Raw genomic sequence first — 19,855 nt, 5'->3', positions numbered from 1 at the left:
AAAATGACATTTCATGAGATGATGTGGTCACAAGATTAAGAATAAAAATACAATTTAAGAAAATTATTTTGCTAACTTTGAATCTAAGTAGAACTTTTGACCAAAAAGTAAAGTCAACATTAATCCTTTTATTAAAATAGGTGGAGAATCTTATCTAGGGTTTGAAAAATAGTGAATGAAAACAAAATTAAATTGGAGAGTTACTGATAAAATCACAGAGAACAACCACATGCCTAAGGATAAATAGATGCTTTGAACAACCAAAGGAGAGATAGTATATGTACTCATTAGAATTTTAAGGATTGTTTTTCTGAGATAAAACACTGCTCCCTCATTCCTATTTCTACTGAACTTCGTGTATGAGCCTGCTATAAATGATCCAAGTTAGAAAGCAGCAACTTGTCTTGTAAAAACTATTTCTCCTTTTATGAACTACTTCCAGGGGTAAGACTCTACAAGCCTAAGAAATTAATGTTTATCAATTCAACTATCTTTAGCATTAATGCAGTTCTGCTTTCTCTCATTTGTGCTGTATGTAAATTTAATAATAAATAATATCGCCATGAATCTGTGCATTAATTATTTTATTATTTCACTCAACAAATACGTATTAATTATCTGCTCTGTGCCAGATGTGCTGGAGTAGCCATTTGCTTCCTGAAGCACCCTCAGAATTTCTCAAGTGTACAAACTAAATGAGTTCACATCATTGTGCATTTTCATTCATTTGGAGTAAGATTGTTTTAAAATCTGCAGAATATTTTAGAGTTATAAGCATCACTATATAATTTGGTGTTCTTAACTAAACTGAGAGGTACTTAGGCAAATATTTATATATCTTATTTTTTTAGACAAAACTGAAGGTTCTATGATAAATTCACCTTTTTCCCCCATTAAATTGTTCTTCCAAATGTTTTTCCTGCTTCATATTACATCATCACATATACTCAATTTTTTAAAGCAAAAACCATCCATTATCTTCATACTTTTTTTCTGCATCAGAATAAGGTGGAAACCATCAGAATAAGGTGGAAACCATCAGTTACCTTTATTACTCCATCTCTCATCCTTCATTTACTGGCAACAATTAATTGCCAATAGTTACTTCTCCTCTCAGTACCCACTTCATCTGCCTCATTGTTTTGTAACAATGTCCTCTTTTATTTGAAGGGTTCACCTCAGCCCAGTGCCTGCACAAAGAAGATACCCTTTAACTAAATAATAGCAAAAGTTATCCAGGACAATTGTTTGATGCTCAAATTTGTTAATGCATAAAGCATTTATCTCAGTACTTGACATATGTTACATGAGCTAAAACAGTCAATATCCTTACGTGGTTTATAAATTACAAAATATATTATCCCCACTTCCTGTCACAGAGCCCTAAAACCTTTGGAATTTCCAGAGCGATAGGAGTGTCTTTTGTTATAATAATCCCCCTTTTTTAAAAAATCACATCTAAGTTAATGCTAAGGATATGACCTAGGGTGGGGCCCCTAGATAACCTCAGGATGGGGCTGGTGATTAGAGTGTTAGAATGTTCAGCCCTCCTCCTAACCTCTGGGAAGGGGACGACAGAAGGGTGATGGAGACTAAGCTCTATAAAAACTCTTGAGCAACAAGGTTGAATGAGCTTGTGGATTGCTGCACACAGGGAGGCCCTAGGAGCATTGCATGCCTAGAGAGGGCATGGAAGCTCTGCACTCCTTCCCACTTACCTGGCCCTATTTATTGTTTCCATTTAGCTGTTCATCTGTCATCTTTTTCCTTTGTATTATCCTTTATCATAAATTGATAAATGTAAAGAAATTATTTTCCCGAGTTCTGTAGGCCACTCTAGCAAATTAATACAATCTGAGGAGGGGGTCATGGAAACCCTGATTTATAGTTGGTCAGTGAGAAGCACAAATGACAACCTGGGACTTGTGATTGTCATCTGAAGTGGGGGCAGTCTTATGGAACTGAGCCCTGAACCTGTAGGATCTGATGCTATCTCCAGGTAGATAGTGTCAGAATTGAATTGAATTAAAGGACATCCTGCTGGTGTCCAGAGAGTTTGAGAATTTCTTAGTGTCCAAAAAACCCACATATCCATCACAGCAGTGTTGTGTGTTGTGAAAGTGTATCAGTAGAGAAACAGAGTGTGTTTTCCCAGATCCAAGGAGACTCTGCAACAGCCGTTTTGCTTTTTTCAATCTGGAAAATGCTGTAGGGGTGGAGGAAGAGCTTCCTCTCTGTCCACTGAAGGCTCATTAAAAATAAACTGACAAAAGAAAAATTAATAAGGGAAAAAGAGATACAGAATTTGTTTAACACACATAAACACAGAAGCCCTACAAAAGGTATGAGACTGGAAGAGCACAGCGGCCTGAAGGTTACTGTGAAAATACTTTCTTTAGAAGGGAGAGATGTATTATAACCCAGAAGGCAGACAATATTTTGTAAATGGTTCTCTTTGGAAGCTGCATAGGACAAGATGAGTAGCAGGACTGCACAGGAACAAAATTTGTCTTATTATGCAGACAAAGTCCCCTGGGTGAACTCTCAGGGCTGCCCTGATAAGAATAAATGAGGTCTTTCTGGGCATAGTGATGACTCCCAGTCTTGTCTCTTCTCAAGTGTTTCATCTGTCTTGGTTATTTAATGAACTTCCTAAGGAGGGGGGGATCTTTTTTCTTTTTTTTTTTCCTTTTTTTTTTTTTTTTTTTTGAAACGGAGTCTCACTCTGTCGCCCAGGCTAGAGTGCAGTGGTGCAGTCTTGACTCACTGCAACCTCCATCTCCGAGGTTCAAGCGATTCTCTTGCCTCAGCCTCCCGAGTAGCTGGGACAACAGGCGAGGAGGGAGGGTTTTAGACTATTGCATTTCTTTTGGAAAGAAGCTTTCTTAGGAAAGGAAATTCCCAAAAGAGTCCCTCCCAGTGCTTTGGGAAAGAGGATGAGAGAGAGGCAGGTAGGGGAAAGTCAGAGAGAAACCTTGGTTTTGAGACTTATTTCTGAGGCCTTTCAATTTTCAAAGCACTCAGCAAGCCAAAGTGCCACATTTAGGAGAATTGTTTTTCACATCTCAATAATGCACTTATCTTAAAGACTGAGCTCAGTTGTAACCATCTTCCCGAAGGCTCTGTTACACCTCTTCAGAAAGTGTGCCATTTTGTGTATGTCAGTATCATCACTTTTCTCACTTGATTGAAATTTTATGTTCAGATGTCTATTTTTCCCCACTAGACTATAAACTTTTCAAAGAAGAGCAATCTTGTTGGAGACAATTTTGTATTTTTAGGGCCTTATGTAATGTTTGGCATTTTAAAAGACACACTTTATATTTGTTGAATTAATAAAAGAATGAATACGAGATAAAGTGGCTTTTCTAATATTATACTACTAGTAGGCATCAGAAAAGAACTTAGTTCTCTCTAAATAGGAAACTGACAATGATAAAGATTACCTTTTTAGAGAAAACCAACTTGTATCAATACTTATTAAAATGCTTCCTTAAATTAAACTCATCAAACCTCAGATATTGATGGAGACTGAAGCGATTTTATTTCTGAACGATGAATAAACCCTTGACACTCTATCAGTTAAGGTGCATTCTACCTTGAAAGTACTTCCCTTTATTGGAAGCTTTTGTGTTCTTCTCCACTGAACAGCTTGCATCTCCCTGCACTTAGCTTTTGGCTTGCTTTGAAGCTGGCTACGTCAACATACCCAGTCTTCTTTTCAATTGAATAAATAGGTATTGGCTTATTGGAACCACCTAATACAGGGGTTGATTCTGCCAGGCCTTGCCTCTTGGGTGCACCTGATTCAAACTGAAAATAAAATTACAAGCACAAAAGCAGTAGCTCTTTTCCTCTCTATTCTCATAACTTTTCATGTCCAAAGAAGAGAAATGTAATCCAAGAGTCAGAAATAATGAATTGCCTCTTGTTCTTCCAGTATAACTTCTCTTTTCTCTCTCTTCTAACTCCTCCTTTGGCTGCTTAATGATTCCATTTTCTACACAATGTGGTTGTTCGTTTGAGATCTGGCTGTTTCACTACAGTGAGAACTGGGAAACTATGATTTTCATAAATAGGCTGAGATATGATCTGTGTAGGGATATAGGAAAATAATAACCATTATAATGTATAATCACTTACTGTATGCCATTTTCTCATGTATATTGTCTTAGTAATTGTACCATAAAACCCTGTAAGATTATTTTTGCCAAATGAGAATCAGGTTCAGAGAAATTCAGTAAATTTCCCAAGGCATATAGTTGGGCTGATATAAATGCAGAATGTGTGCCCCAGACACTTTGATTCCTGTGTCCATGTTTTTATACCATATTTCACTCTGTATACCAAGACCTAAGCCAGAACAAGCCAGTTCTATAAGACATCAAAAATGCATTTTAACCAAAAAGAGCCTAGTGTGCAGATGTGTTCTCCAGAAGAGTTAAAACATGCTTAGACTATTTTAACCCCTCAATAAAGGAAGTAAGGGATACTTGGGAATGGTCCTTTTTGGAACCTTATAGAATATGTTTTCTATTTCTGTAGGCTCTATTTCTCTGTGCTAATGAAACTCATTTTGAATCACTTTGCACAATATGTTTTCTAATGGAATATCCAATGGTGTATAAGCTTAAGCTGTTAGAAATATGCCTACCATGAAATGTAACTTGATTATTTGTGTCATGCCATCTACAGTTATCAACAGCCACTCCAAACCAATACCATACACATGCCTTCTCTTTGTTGTCTAGATTATATTAAGTTACTGTCTGATTTTCTCACTCATTCTATTTTCCTTCAATAGTTTATATGTCTATTTTCATAAACTCAAAGCAGGGGCTCTCTAAAGTCATTTTAAACATGTTAATTTGACACAATAAGTTAATAAAAGTCTGACTTTGATTGTGAAAGGAAATTTTTTCCAACTTTTTTGTCAAACAACTCATGAACATCCTAGATTAATGACACCTTTTTACTCAAATGTTCTGCACTTTTTTTTTTTTTTTTTTTTTTTTTTTTTGAGAAAGAGTCTCTCTGTTACCCAGGCTGGAGTGCAGTGGCATGATCTCTGCTCGCTGCAAACTCCGCCTCCCGGGTTCAAGCAATTCTCCTGCCTCAGCCTCCTAAGTAGGTGGGACTACAGGTGCCCAGGTGCCCGCCATCACACCCAACTAATTTTTGTATTTTTAATAGAGACAGGGTTTCGCCATGTTGGTCAGGCTGGTCTCAAACTCCCAACCTCGTGGTCCGCCTGCCTCGGCCTCCCAAAGTGCTGGGATTACAAGTGTGAGCCACAATGTCCAGCCTCTGCACATTTTTGAAGTGGGGTCAAAGGGAGTCTGGGAGAACCTGTTCATCGCCATTGTTTGTATTGCTTAGCTAGGGTCTTGGAGAGAGTGTGCCCCAAGTAGAGTCAGGTAATGATATACACAACTTCAGCTAGGGGATGAACTGTCTAATTGAAAAACACCAGTGACTTGCCACCACCTAAATTTTGTCCCAACCTAATAAAGGCATTCTATCAGTAGTGAACTATGGTTAGATACCTGATTTTTCCACATTTCCTACCTACCTGTCGTTCCTGAACTTTTAATTATAATTGGTTATGATTAAGTGTATTAATTTTAACTAATTGGATCTATTTTTAGGATTCAACTGATATAAAATTTTCTTAATGTTTAAACTATATTCTCATTCTTGTTTCAAAAGAATACCTGCTCATTTAAACATTTTTAAAACATGAAAATATTTTGATTGAAAAGTTATCCCCCCTAATGTCCTTGAAACATACTCACATGTAATAATAACAATTGATTAATTTCATTCCATTTGATTTTTTTCTGAATAATCAAACACACACATGTGTCAGTGTATATATGTGTGTGTGTAAACACACACGTGCATACATATATATTATGCAAATATTTTATCAACACTTTCTTGAACCCTTTGTAAGTGTCGGGAATCACATTATATCAAAGTGGTTATGGTTCCAGCCTGTGAGATTGGACAGCTTGAATTCAAATTCTGATTCACCTTGGACTAGCTATATGACTGTTGGAAGGTTAACTATTTTATGCTTTTGATTTTTCATCTGTAAAAGAGTAGTTATAACAATGTCCACCTCTGAGAGCTATAGTGAGGTAAAGAGGAAATGTACTTGTAAAACATTTAGAATGATATCTGCCACTCAGTAAGCATTAGCTATTATAATTTTTATCTCATGTAAGCCTATTGGGTAATAACCCCTCCCAAATAAGAATTCTTATTGTATTCATTTTGTTAATAAGAAAATTGAAGCTTAAAATGTTTAAGAAATGTTCCCAAGGTTAAACGCTAGTTAGAGATGTAACAAGAGATTAGCCTGGGGAATCTGAAAAGAAGATCCTCTTTTAACTTCAATACTATCTGAACTACATTGTAAGATGCTATGCCATACTCCAAAAACTATTCAGTGAATTACAGTGTTCTCACACTTAACACTTTAACTTAAAATGTAACAACAAAAGAACAGCTAATTTATATTGACTATTAATTATGTGCTAAGTGCTTTGCATGTGACATCTTATTAAAAAACAATTTTAAAAATGGAGAAAATGAGATGCAGGTTTAGATAGGTTAAGTACCTTTCTCACCATCATGCAGTAAGAAGCAGAGTCTGCAAAAGAACTCAGTTCTGCTGACATGAAAGTACATCTACTTCGGCTCTTTGATTTACTTCTACCATATGTTGGACATGTTTCTATGTTAGAATGAATGAGTCTACTTAATTCTGTTTCATTGATGTTAAATGTATGGATGTTTTGTAATTTATTTAATCCATTCCCATGCTGATGAACATTCAGTATTGTTGCCACTAAATACAAAGCTATAAGAATCATTTATGCATTTGTTTCTTTCAAATTTTGCATGATTATTTTTGTAGGATAACTTCTAAAGAAACAAAATACAGAGTTTAAAACATTAGAACTAGGGGTGGCCAGGTGGGGAAGATTTAAAAAAAAAAAAGTTAGGACTTAAACTACTTTGCTTTATATAGTTTTACCAATTTTTCCAGACATCAATATTGTGTGAATGGCTCAGGGTTATATAAATGTGGAAATAGTATTTCTCCATGTTTTTAGGTTGAGTTCTCTGGGTGTAGTCTGAAATAGGTTTGTGCAATATATTGGAAGAATGCTCTCAGGAGAAAGAATGAGGAAGCAGTGCAGAGCAGGGAAAACAGTAAGGCAAAGATGTGGTCTCAGCTAGAGATTAGCTTCAGTCTGCTTCCAAGAGGAACTCTACATTTTCAGTCTGCCAGTCCTTGACTGCAAATTACAACCTCAGTAGGTGGGTGGGAGGTACAAGGGATCTTCTTCAGTTGGGATATTCTCTAGAGAATGGGAGATGTCTGAGCCTTGGGAACTCAATTGCTCAGCAGTTGGGGTGTGGTGACATTGTCTTATAAAGGGATTATAGGAGGTTACCAATAAAATCCACTATAATTCATGCACACAATGCATAGATCCGTTTAGGTCTAACACTACTTTACTGCGGACAGGCACAGTTTTGGGGGATTTTGGTTGGTCATAATTTCTGAGAAAACTTATAAGACATGAATTGGGAGATGCTGTAATTGTTCTGGGGGCTCTAAGTAATGTTCATTATCTCTCTCCTTCAAAATTCTTTCTAGATTGCCCTCCCTTTCAGCTAGCACTTTTGCAGGTCTTACTGGTTTACATGGTGTGCGATCCATATAATCATGTGAACAGAGACTAAACTCAGTTTTACAAAGCCATTATCAGGCCTTGGTTTCTCTTCTTATTGTTTTTGACTTAATTCAGGTTGAGGATATGAAGAGATATGTAGGAAGATCACCAGAGTTCCAAACTCCTCCTTGCCCCATTTATGTCATGGCAGCCTACTTTCCCTTAATGATCAGGGCCATTTACTCCTGCTTGCTGGTCTACTGGAGCAAGGAACCCAATGAGAACAGGGAGCTGCAACAGCTGTAAGCTTACAGATTGTCTTATCTCTCAGTGGATATGTCTATTTTGTAGAACTCAAGACTCTAGATACTGAGTCTTGTGAGGACAGAAAGCACAATTCCCCAAGCACAGCATTATGATTGATGGTAAGCAAAGCAAACCCTGCTTTTTACCCAGTGGTCCCTGAACCCATTCAGTCTTCCTAGTGGTCACACAGAACAATATAGTCACCATTGGTTTAAGGTTCCTACTGCGTCTTGAAATATACTACCTCATTTTCATGTGCTAGCATTGTATTAGTCCATTCTTACATTGCTGTAAAGAACTGCCTGAAACTGGGTAATTTATGAAGAAAAGAGGTTTAATTGACTCACATTGCCACAGACTGTACAGGAAACATGGCTGTGGGGGCCTCAGAAAATTTACAATCATGATGAAAAGGTGAACATGATGGCAGGGGGGAGAGAGAGAGAGAGAGCGCAAAGGGGGAAGTACACACTTTTAAACAACCAGATCTCATGATAACTCACTCACTATCATGAGAACAGCAAAGGAGAAATAAGTTCCCATGATCCAATTTAAGCTCCCATGATCCAATCACCTCTCACCAGGTCCCTCCCCAACACTGGGATTTATAATTCGACATGAGATTTGGGTGGCTAAAGGCAGTGGAAGCAGTATCTGAATTGACTGTCTCCTCTCTCGATTGACGGTTCTACAGAAAGTGTATCTTTAGAACAGTCAGAACAAAAGAGCAGAATTTGCATATAACACTATTTAACGGAGAAGTTATTGGTAACAAATATGAGACACCCTCTTGGGACTGCCAAAAATAACTGGATGGAAAAACTTTCAATAGCTTACTTAGATTTCCATAAATTTTTGGTGGAGATAGGAGCTCCCAATATACTGTTTATTGTTGTTAATGTAACTCCATTGAAACTTTACATATAGTCTAAAAATGAATTGATATTTTTGTTTGCTTAGGTAGATGAAAGTATTTAAAGTAAACTCAAAACAAATTTTATTTTCTCAAACATTGTTAGAAGGGAACCCTGTTCATGCTCACAGGCTAGACTGGGAAAGCAATGCATTGCAGTGATGTTTTTAAAATCAATTCAGAAAAAATGAAATACAGTCAGCCTTTGTATCTGTGTGTTCTGTATCCATGGGTTTAACCAACTGTGGATCAATTTTTTTTTTTTTTTTAATGGCTGGTTCTGTTTTTACTGAACATGTACAGACATTTTTCTTCTCATTATTCTATAAACAATATAGCATAACAACTATTTACATGGCATTTACATTGTATTAGTTAATATTACTGTAAGTAATCTAGAGATGGCTTAAAGTATACTGGAAAATGTGCATAGGTTATATGCAAATGCTACACCATTTTAGATCAGGTACTTGAGCATCTGTGTATTTTGGTATCCACAACAGGTCCTGGAACCAATTTCTCTTATCCATGGGAAATGACTGGGAGGCGATTGTACAAAAATATTCTTGATTTGAAAATATTATCAAAAGTTATTCTGAAATCTAACAGCTGTAAACTTGAGATGTTGGTAATGAGACATGGAAAATAGCATAGGAGTTTAAACTATCACTATTCTGGGGACAGTCAATTTGGAAAACGTGAATCAAAGAAATGTTAAATGTTCTTTGACAGTGCATGTGTCATTTGTTAGAGGACAAATGTCACATATCTGTTGAAATTTATTAGCAGGTTAACATGTTTAATTTTATGATCTTATTATTTTTTGTGAGACATATAAATTGTAATTGATTTGCTTATGCAATCTGAAGATGATATCAATGTTACTACAAAATGTCAATAGCAAAGGAGTTCTTGAAATCATCTAAATATTATACTGCTAAATTTTGCTAAACATGTTATAGTAGTTCAGAAAAAGGTAGATGTTCTCACAACAAAAATCAAATTTTGGGTACATTAAAGTTCTACTCTTTACTTGATATTACAATACAATCCCCAGGACTATACTTAAAGGACATGCTACTGACTTTTACCAGAATATATTTAAAAGAGTAGAAATAGCAACAGTCTCTGTATTTCTAGAGTTAATATCAGATAAATCCTTTTAGTAAAGAAAATTTAAAATATAAAAGCCCTTTTCACATTAAATACACATGAGAATATAAGAGGAATAAAATCATCTCACTTTCTGTGTCGGTGAAATGTTTATATGCTACCAACTGTTCTATATTTGAACTTGAATATTGTGCTTTCTCCTAATATATTATTATTGAAAGTAAAATATTCTGAACCACTTTGCTTATTTTTGTCCCTTGACCCTTTATCTGACATCTATCAGCTACAAGCAATGCCTAAATCACAAGTGGTATAGTTTTTTTCCATCTTGTAGGCATTTGTAGATAAGCCCAGATCCACATTACCATTGTTAACATTCCTTACTGCCCTTTATCCCCACCCAGGAGCATCCACTTTCTGGGTTCTAAAGAAACTTAGCTGTAAGTTAGGGACCACCCATAGCTGACTGCTTTACTCAGTTAGCCAAAAAGAAAAAAGAAAAGAAAAGAAGAAAAGAAAAGGAAAGAGAGAGAGAGAGAGAGAGAGAGAGAGAGAGAGAGAGAGAGAAAGAAAGAAAGAAAGAAAGAAAGAGAAAGAAAGAAAGAAAGAAAGAAAGAAAGAAAGAAAGAAAGAAAGAAAGAAAGAAAGAAAGAAAGAGAGAGGGAAAATATGATGAATAAGTTAAAGTAGTACAGAAAAGCCATATTTTTAAGATCAGATATTAATAAAATGTTTAAAAATAGAAAAATTAGCACTATACAGTCCACCATGATGTTATTTAAAAAATGTAGTTGCATGCCTTTCACAAAAGTCTAGCATTATTTCTTTAGGAGTTTGCTCTCAAATTATTTAGAGAAAGAGTGGTCTGTAGATTTCTGAGTCCAGCTCAGTTTGCAATATGAGCAAATGATTTCTCTATTCAATGTCAGAAATTAAAGACTGGATATTTTCCAAAAAATGGTTGTCTAGTACATTTGTTTTGAATTGAGGGTTATATTTTTTCCTTTTAGTGTCTGTGCATGTGTGCGTGTATGTACTTTTTACACCTATTTTTGTCAATGTGTTTTCTTTGTAACTATGCATAGAAATCTAGAACTGTGGGAGTTTATGGGAAATCTTAAACTAAGGGAAATATAGTATTTATGTGTTAGGCAAGTTCAATGCCAAATGTCACAGCGCAATTACCTGCCTCCTTCCATCTTTGACTGCTTCTGGTATAATAGTGGGCCACCTGCATTCTCCACAGAAGAATGCCAAAATGGATTTAAGACAATTATTTCTTTCAAGCAAAGTCAACCCCCAGACCATCCTGAACTGAAATCACAAAGTACATATTGGATTTCCAGACCCACTCCCCATTGTATTGCTTAAGGGACACAGCTGAGTTCTCGCAATCCATTGTATTCACAATTTCTCTCTGCATTCAGACTGAGAAAACTGGGGATAAGGTGTGACAATTCCTTCATTCAAATCATAGCCCTGAAAGTAACATCTTCAACAAAGTATTCAGACATTGCCTTAGGAAATCATTGAAAAGGCAAAACATTAGAGGTTTTAAGGTTAACAGTACAATCTAAATAGAAGTTGGTACTGAATACAGGAGCTTTTACTTGAAAGGAGTGGATGGCTCAGAAATATGATCTGCATGCAGCCTAAGTGACAACTTAAACAAAGAAAGCTGCTAGGCTTAATTCGAATGGATTCCATGAATGTGTTGTGGTATTATGAACTTGTTTATAGTAATAACACTAATGCATCTGCTCCATCTTTGTGCAGTTACCTAGACTACATTGTTTGACACTACCATTTTGTATTAACCTCCATCTGCTGTGCTATGTCTGTCATTTCTTTCACTATAACATAATGTGACAGAAGCTTCATTTACCTAAACTTATCTTGGCAACTTGTACTTCATTAAAGAGAATCCTGCAAGCATCAGTTAAAGCTTTCTTATCTGGCCATGCATAGCCAGGCTTCATAAATCATTCTTTCACTTTCCATTTTGCAGCTTCTCAAAAGGTAACATTATTGAATTCAGATCACTGGAAAAGAGCAGTACTAAAATGTTTATTGAACAGCTTTTAGACACTAAACTCAGCTTTAAACATAGATGGTAATACTAACCAAAGCTTTTGGATGTAAAACTCAAGTCACTAGTGTACACAGTGCTATAAATACTCTTGATAGCAGCCACTTTAGCAAGTTGGTATCAACCTAGTGAAGAAAAAAATATTGTTAGCCCTTGGCTGCCCATTTCTTACTGCCTGAACTTCTTTAATATATTTATATTAATTTAAGAAGATAGTGTTATCATTTATATGACCATCCACTTCAACTGCTCTAATGGTTGGATAGTAAAATCCACATATATTTTTTAGTTTCTCCATGTACGTGAGATCATGCTGTATTTGTTATTCGGTGCTTGGCTTATTTCGCTTAACATTGTGTCCTCTAGGTTCATCTATGTTGTGGCAAATGACAAGACTTTATTCATTTTATGACTTAATATTATTCCACTGTGTATATATCATATTTTGAAATTTATTCATCTTTGATAAACATGTAGGTTGACTTCCTATCTTGGCTATTGTGAATAGTGTGGCAATAAACATGAGATGGAAGATATCTATTTGACACACTGATTTTCCTTTGGATGTATACCCAGTAATGTGATTGTTGGATCATATCATAGTTGTATTTTTAATTTTTTGAGGAATCTCCATATTTTTGTCCATAATGATTGTACTAATTTAGATTCCTACCAACAGCACGTAAGAGTTCTCCTTTCTCCAAATCCTCCTCAGCATTTGTTATTTTTTGTCTTTTTGAAAATTGCCATTCTAACTGGAGTGAGATGATATATCATCATGGTTTGATTAGCATTTCCCTGATGATTAGTGATGTTGAGCATTTTTGCATATACTTTGACCAATTGCATATCTTATTTTGAGATATGTCTGTTCAGATCTTTTTCCTATTTTTTAATCTGATTATTTGGTTTTTTCTTTTTGCTATCAGGCTGTTTGGGTTCCTTACATGTTCTGAATATTAACCCCTTGTCAAATGCGTAGTTTTTGAATATTTTCTCCCATTCTGTAGGTTGTCTCTTTACTCTGTTGATTGTTTCCTTTGCTGTAATAAGCTTTTTAATTTGGATGTACCCTCATTTTTCTATTTTGCTCTTGTTGCCTGTGTTTTTGAGGCCTTATCCAAAGAATTCTTGCCCAGAACAATGTCTTGAAGCATTCCCCTACGTTTTATTCTAGTAGTTTCATAGTTGTTTTAGGTCTTCCATGTAGGTCTGTAATCCATTTTGAGTTGATTTTTATAAGAGGTAAACTAAAAGAGTGGTTATCAGAGACTGGCGAGAAAAGCGAGGGAATGGGAGAAGTTGGCCAATATACAAATTACAGTTAAATAGAAGAACATATTGCACAACAGGGAACATAGTTAACAATAATATATATTTCAAAATAGCTAGAAAAGAGGATTTTGAATATTCTTATCACAAAGAAATGACAAGTATTTGAGGTGATGGATAAGCTAATTACCCTGGTTTGAACATTACATAACTTATACATATATCGAAACATCTCACTGTACCTCATGAATATGCACAATTATGTGTCCACTAAAGGTAAAATAAAACTGAAAACAAAACAAAACAAAACACATATGAAGTCCCTTTTATGTCCAGTTACTGGTATAATGTGCACCCTGCTTTACCAAAGTTTGTGCGTCCGGTTTGTTCAACTGAGAATCAACAATAAGACTTCTTCAGCACATTCTGGCTGGCCTTTTACTAAATGGCACCAAGGACAAATCTCATCCCATAGGCTTGTATGCATATCTGTAGAAGCCTTATCATGTGTATGCTTGAAAATGTATGGTCTTTGAGAGCACTGATGATTTGTCATCATAGAAAAAGGAAAAAACCTTGAGAGCCAGAAATTGTATGAAGTTCGTTTTTGTGGGGAAATAATTATTTTCATGTATTTAATATATTAGTCTGGTCAAACAAGAAATACTATCTTGCTGCCTTCATCTTCATGCCTGAGTCTCTTGATATAAAGTACTTAAATGAGTACATGCCAAGTAATTAAGGTTTATTTACTTTGGGTCATGTAGGTGAAACTCTATTTTCTGCTGCATGTATGTCTAGTCAGCTGCAATAGACTTGTGTTTTTATTGACAAAATGAATGGAATTGTGATTTTAACACTGTCCATTGTTTTTAAAGCAAATAATTACATTATGACTTTAAAGGAAATCCCTAAAATGATAGATTACAATCACTAAAAAATTGTATCTAAATAATGTAACTTTGAAATCATAGGACTTTAGATCTGGAAGTAAACTTATGGAAGATCTGGCTCAGTTGAGTCATTGTAACTATGAGGAAAAGGCTTTTAGGTTTTTGTTCGTTCATTTAGAAACAGGGTCCCATTCTGCCAAACAGGGTGGTCTTAGCATAAGTCACTGTATCCTCGAATTCCTGGGCTCAAATAATTCTCTCACTTCAGCCTCCCAAGTTGCTGGGACTACAGGCACACCCAACAATACCCAGGTTTTTTTTTGTTTGTTTTTTGTTTTTTGTTTTTTTTGTAGTGGTGGGGTCTCACTATATTATCAAGGCTGGTCTGGAACTCCTGGCCCCAAGAGGTCCTCCTCAGCCTCGCAAAGTGCTGGGATTTCAGGTATGAACCACCACACCTGACCTCAGGTTCTTAATTTTAAATGATTTGCCCAATGTCATAGAGCAAGCAGTAGGCAAAGGTGGAACTTATAAAATTCTGACAACAATTACAACGTTCTGATCCAGATTAATTTTAGGTGCTAAGGAATATCAAGATGATAATTTAATCTCTTAAAAATGAGACTTTGATAAGGAATATCAACTACAAACATGTATATTTGTAACATAAAGGTTATTTCTATTGATGGATTTGCAATTATCACAGGCAAAGAAAATCAGAACTGCATACAGAAAATTACTTTTTTTCCTTATGCTACATCTGTAGACATTTGATTTTTATCATGATAGAGAAGATTTGAATTCTTATATTGCTTGGCATAGTAGAAATAGCAAAAATAAATAAATATAGCAAAAGGTCATTTCTCAGTGATTTCTATGTATGCTTTCTAGTGACAGTAAAAACAGCACTTGGGTAAATCAGACAACAGTAGATTTAGAAATAATATTGGAAAGCATCTAGCCCAACACCCACCATTTACAGAAGAGAAAATAGAAGTCTGGTTAAATGACTCATGCAATTATAGTGTTCTTGCCATTATAACACACTATCCCTTTAATCCGCATAAATGAGAGAGATTTATCACCCATTTATTAACCCACTGACTGTGAGCAACAATTGTGAAGGGCACTGAGGAGTTCCTCAAGGAACTCAAAATCCAACTGGGAAAATGAACATTTAAATAACGAACAATAACACAACACATTTCTAATAGATCCAAACTGCAAAGAAAACACAATAGGAGCAATAAATTATTCAAAGGATGAAAAGAAAGAGTGCAGAAACAAAAAGAAGAAGAGTGGGAGTTTATCAGGCAGAGAAGGGGAGAAAGGCTTTCTAGATAAGAAAATACACAGGCAAAGGTACTGCATGGGAAACCTTGATAGTGTTACCAAATAACCAACGATCCCAAGGGACACTTTAGACTGCTAGATCGTTGTCTTTTAAAGAGCCTAATTTCCAACACTAAATAAATATAAAACCACGATTTGCTTAGTTTCAACTTCCTATGCTACCTCCAATATATTAAGTGGATGGTAATATCTTTTTTTTTTTTTAATGTGGCAGATTGGGAAAGGATTGTGGAGCGAGACAGAACTGGAGTTCAATCCCTGCTCTGTTTAATATTTGTATGGAGTTTGGTGATTAAATTTTAGTTGCCCATTTCTCTGAGATTTAAAGTTGAACTAAATAGTACTTAATCCCTAGGGTTTTTTGTGCCTCGCTTTTGCTACAATGCCTACCTAAGAATAGATTCTCAAAACATGGTAGCTGCAAACATTCACTTTAATAATGTTTTAATCTGCAATTAGAGGTAAGGTATTTTTAAATATAGAGTACAGCCAGATACTAGAAAAATCATCTGTTCCTAAAATTAACATTGAAACATATAGCATAGAAAGAATGTCCAGATACATGAGCAAACCTCTATATCTGTTCCCTGCAGAGTAATTATTATACAATTAATATTAACAAATTATTTGAATATCTTAAATGAAATATATATGTAAGTTCTCAGTATAATTTTTATTTCCCCTAATTATACAAATTAGAGGAAAACATTATTGCTAGTGTTTCTAATTATAGCAGTCTGGATTACTAAAATTATAAAACGAACTGTTTCCCTTAACCAGTGTAGCCTTAAACAGATACGTATAAAGTGAGTTTTCCAAATAGAATTGTGCACAATGTCTAAAATTAATATGGACCCTAGGTGCAGAGCAATTCACAAACACCCTCATATTTCCTCACAAGCATTCCTGAATTTTTCACAGCAACCGCAATATATATTTTAGTATACTCAATGAAAATCAAAACCTTGTCCATTTTGTAGCAAAGTCTTTTACAACCCAAAGATAGCAAATACTAGGGAATAGGTATTTTCTTATCACATATTCTGCAAGAAGATGGTTCTCACATTGCCTGTGAGACCAAAGTTTTTCATACAGCATTACTCAAATAACATTTATTGTATATAATGTTCCCATATTCTGATTCCCACTCAATAGAAAATTTTTAAAAATATATTTATTCCTGCTTTGCTGATATTACAAAAGTCTAGAAAACTATTTAACAAAATGACCCTCTCTTTCATCTGGATCCTAACCCTCTGAAAAAAAGAAACATATACGAATTTATACCTTAAATTAGTATTCTCTTCCTGAGTCAAAGGGCCCTTTGTAGCAGACAATGAGATTTACTTATAATAAAAATGAAATTACTTCAATAAATAAAAGTTTATTCTTCACATACTCAGGTTATCAGGAAGCTATGGAGTTGAGAGAGAGGGAATATTTCTCTATGTAGTCAAAAGCAGTAAGCTAATAATTCACCATTCGATAAATCATTTTGACTTCTTACACACAAAGTGTTAAGAGGTTTTGTTGACTTTTCTAGAGTTAATGGCCAATGACCTCTTTGTCTCTATTAAGGGACTTACTTTCTATGAAGTCAGAAGGAAGTGTAGTGAGATGTTTTGCTTAAAGAATTAGAGTTCATTTAATCTGTGAATCATTACCAAAAGTCTATTCACCACTTTTTCCTAGGTGTTAGTGAAATTTCTCAACCTCTCTCGCAGTGAGGTGTGGCAGAATGACTGCTTTTTTGTCAACGAGATATAAATGGAAGAGATGTCATCACTTTCAGACCTGGGCCATGGGATTTTCCTATGTGTAAGCCTTATGCTTTCTCTCAATCCAGCAGCTGCATGAAGACTCTGGAGTGAGATAGAGTCAAAAACTGCAAGAGAATTGGGTCTCCAAATGATGATGTGAAACAGGTCACTGGAGAAACACAGCTGTGTGCATGTATCCACACACACATGGGTGTGTACACATATGCCTTCATGTGCAGTCACACAGTGACAGGAGCAATGCATTTGTGTGTGTGAAGTCACTGAAATATTTGGTTGTTTTGGAGAAGGCCTTGCTGTTGCTCACAAATATTTCTTTTCTTACGTTTCTATGTTCGTGAGAAAAATGTTCTTCTCATCTCCTTTGCGGTTAATTGTGCTCATGTGAACTGTTTTGGCCAATGACATGGGTGTAGAAATGATGAGGGTCACTCATTTTAATACATTTAATTGGTGATATAATGGTCTCCAGCAAAATAAATCAGTGTTTCTTTAAGTCTCTGAATTGTGTAGGTTTCATATTTCTGTAGAATAAGCTAGTGTATCTGAATTTTTTTTAATTTTCATTTTAGATTGAGGAGGTACATGTGCAGGTTTATTACCAATGTATATTGCGTGATGCTGAGGTTTGGGCTTCTATTGATCCCATCACCTAGTGCCCAAAGGAAGTTTTTCAGCCCTTTCTCTTCTTCCCTTTCTTCCTCCTTTTGGAGTCCCCAGTGTGTATTGTTCCCATCTTTACGTCCAGCTGTAACCAATGTTTAGCTTCCGCTTATAAGTAAGAACATATGGCATTTAGTTTTCTGTTTCTGCATTAATTTTCTGAAGACAATTTCCTCCAGCTGCATAAATATTGCTTCAAATGACATGATTTTGTTCTTTTTATGGTTGTGTAGTACTCCATGGGGTATATGTACCACATTTTCTTTATCCAATCCACCACTGATTAGCACCTAGTTTGATTCTGTATCTTTGTTACTGTAAATAGTGCTGTGACAAATATACAAGTTAATGTGTCTTTTTGGTAGAACAATTTATTTTCCAGTAATGGGATTTCTGGATCAAATGATAGTACTGTCTTAAGTTCTTTGAGTAGGGGACACTATTCTTGTATCAGATAAGACAAACTTTAAACAAACAACAATATAAATAGACAAAGAAGGTAACTACATAATGATAAAGGGTTCAATTCAGTACAAAGACATACCTATCCTTAATACATATGACTTGCAAAGTTTGTTTCAGTAGTAGCCTATCTTGACTATTTAAAGTCCCAAGACTCACTTCTGAAACTTGATTTCCCATCTAATAAACTGCTGAATATACCTTGCAAAAGTGAGTACCCTACTCTGAGAAAGGTAGTATTCTAATTCTGAAATTTAGAATCTCATCTTAAGAGAAGGACTCTTCTTTGGTTAGTAATTTTAAAATCTAAGACAATAGTAAGAAAAATTCTCATTGATTAAAATATGTGGAAAATTAAGCTATACATTTCTCACTTCTTTCCAAATTTCTCTCTCACTGTGTAGGTGCCTCAAATCTGTGGAAACATACAAAATATCATACATGTTACATGCTAGGTAGTATCTAAGGAGCACCTTTAAAATAGCCTGATGGATTCCTTGCACATCAATTCTCATTCATGAACTCTCATCATGCTAGTGCATTTCTTCTCTTCAAGCACCTTTCTCTTTTCTTTGGAATTCTGTTCTCATTCCTAAGGCTTATTGAAGAGGCCTTACCCCTTATTCCAATGATGTCAGCCACATTCCAAAATAGAAGCCTCTCCAGCATGCATCATCACACTGTTCTCTTCCCAACACTGCTCTGTTCTGCTGCTGTAGTGTCTCAAGGTCCCACTGTTGCCTGCATCTGACTCTTTCTGGATGCAATATAGCAGAGTGGAGAACAGGCTCTGGAGTCAGATACAACTTCAAATTGCAGTCATGCCATTGATCAATTGCACAAATGTGAATAACTGCCTAACCATTGTAATCTCATTTATAGAATGACAGGCTCCTTTTCCATGTATACCACAACTGATTTGTCAATAACTTTATCATTTAGTTATAGCAATAGCTACCAAATTTGCTACCCTTTCCCCAGCTTAACACTATACTTTTATTCAATGCAATCTACAGACTATTACAAAATAAATTTCCCTCATGTTAAAATGTCTTATACTTCCCTACAGCATGCTATACCAAATATGCTATTTTTTTTTTTTTTTAATTTCAGCTTGTTCTTTCTTGGCCTCTTATCTTTCCAAAGACTCTTCCTATAACATCCCTAAGCCAAACCCAAGTCAAATAACCTGCTTAAAATTTCCAAAAGGAACCACAATTTCCTATACTCCCTTGGTTTTATAATCCACCCTATCTAGACTACAGACATTTTGTTTTCTATCTTGCTCATTCCTATTTTAAGACTGAGCTCTGAGGTCCTGA

The sequence above is a fragment of the Chlorocebus sabaeus genome, chromosome 7 (assembly GCF_047675955.1).
Source record: "Chlorocebus sabaeus isolate Y175 chromosome 7, mChlSab1.0.hap1, whole genome shotgun sequence".
Lineage (NCBI taxonomy): Eukaryota > Metazoa > Chordata > Mammalia > Primates > Cercopithecidae > Chlorocebus > Chlorocebus sabaeus.
The sequence above is the reverse complement of the archived record's forward strand: the minus strand, read 5'-3'. Positions refer to the sequence as shown.